Genomic DNA, 2,093 nt, shown 5'->3' with positions numbered 1-2,093 from the left:
GGTATCTTCTAGAATTTTCAGATCCGACTTCTTTTTTTCTCTTGGGCTCTCTCCTTTTCTTTTGACTGGTGAGGGTGCCCAGTTGCCAACTTGGTTCTCGTAATCTGGCGTTTTCCTTCATGTTGATGTACTTCTCGACTCATTCTTATACATCGTTCAAAGAAGTTGGGTGTCTCTTTGAGATGGACTGGAGAAGGGTCCTTCTCCCAGTCCATTAACGAGACCCATTATTACTGCCTCACTAGGCAGGTCTTTCATTTCTAAGCATGCCTTATTGAACCTTTCCATGTAGTCTCTCAGGAGGTTCTCTGACCTCCTATTTTACCCCCAGTAGGCTAGGAGCATGCTTAACCTTGTCTTTTTAAATTGAAAATCGCGTAAGAAACTTACGCGAGAGGTCGTCAAAGCTAGTGACCAACCTGGGAGGAGATCGTTGAACCACTTCATGGCCGCCTTTGTTAAAGTCATCGAGAAGGCTTTTTAGCGGGTAGTGTCGAAGGCGTCGGCCAAATACATCCAACTTTTGAAATTACTAAGGTGATGCTTCGGGTCAGTCGTCCTGTCATACAAATCTATATCAGGGCTTTTAAAGTTTCTAGGAACTTTAGCCCTCATGATATCCTCAGTGCATGGGTCATCTTCCCCCAATGAGGAGTCCTCTCGATCTGCGTGAGAATCCTTATTTCGAAGATTGGATTCCAGCCTCGAGAGCTTTTCTTCAAGCTCTCTTCGTCGCTCGTTTTCTCTCCTTAGGCTTCTCTTTGCTTCACGCTGTCGTTCCAGCTCTTGTTCTAATTGCTCGAGTCGACCTTGGTGGCCATGTAGTAGCCCTATGAGGTCGGTGGAATGAGGTTGCTCCTCCTTTCCAGGCTGATGGACCTTAGAGGAAACTTTCTTTGATCCCTAGGTATTCGAGGGACGTTCACCACGGATCCCTCCGCTCCTGGTAGATGTATTATTGCTTGGTCGTTATTGACCGCGTCCTGATGCTCTTGATTGGAATCAGATGCAGTGTGTCCGTCTTCGTGCTAGTCGTCCGCCATTATGCGTTGATCTCCGAGTCCTCGGCAACAGCGTCAATGTTCCGGAGTTTACCTGAAACCGGATGTGGGTTGGGCTTGCTTACAAGGCCCAAACATTCAATGGAGTGGTCTCCGACTTGTCTTGCGTCAGAAAGCCGCCGTCCGAGTTGTGTTTGAAAAGGTGGGGGGTGGTACCTGCAAGACACTCTGATGCCTAAGTCAGCAAGGGGTTAAGCAGGTTTAAGTGTATTGGAACTTAGATATACCTGAGTGTGTCAAGGTATTTATAAGAGACGAGCCAATAATTACCGCTGAAGTAGTTCCACTTCTGATGGTAGATAACCATCCCTCTATCTTAGGGTTGTTGAGATCTCCCTTTTAGAAGTGGGAGAGAGATTTATGGAGGCAGTTATTCACTTAGATAAGTGTTAAGTATCTGCTTATGTTGACTCCAACCTCTTTAAAGAGGTCAAATAGGCGGTGAATGTCAATTTTTTAGATTGGGCCTTTTAGTTTAATTTGGGCCTGGCTTATGATTTGGATCAGGGTATGAACAATTCTAATTCTACAATAAATTACATTCTGACGCCAAACATGTTAACGTGACGCATTCTAGTGCCAATTTTGATATCTCTTTTTTCGATCTTAACCATTTTTTTATAAAAGTATTATGTAATCAATCATAAACAAATTAATATTTAATAATTAATTATGTTAAAAATTATTAATAACTCTAATATTTTATTTCATATCTTTTTAGTAATTATTATGATTCTTTCTTATATTTTCATGAATCAATAATTTTAATATTTTATTATATATTCTTTTAAAAATCATTACGTTTTTTTTATATTTCTGTAAATGTTATATATATTATTGTTTCGTTTATTATTCATGAACGTAAGTTCTAGAGTCAAGTATGTTGTTATGCATGTTCATGTTGATGCTATTTTAAAAAAATATATATATTATTATTGAATAATTATATTTGTTAATATTTAATAATTAATTATAATAAAAATTATCAATAATTATAATATTTTATATTATATCTTTTTAATAATTATCTTG

Source organism: Arachis duranensis, chromosome 5 (assembly GCF_000817695.3).
Source record: "Arachis duranensis cultivar V14167 chromosome 5, aradu.V14167.gnm2.J7QH, whole genome shotgun sequence".
NCBI lineage: Eukaryota > Viridiplantae > Streptophyta > Magnoliopsida > Fabales > Fabaceae > Arachis > Arachis duranensis.
Note: the sequence above shows the minus strand (reverse complement) of the source record.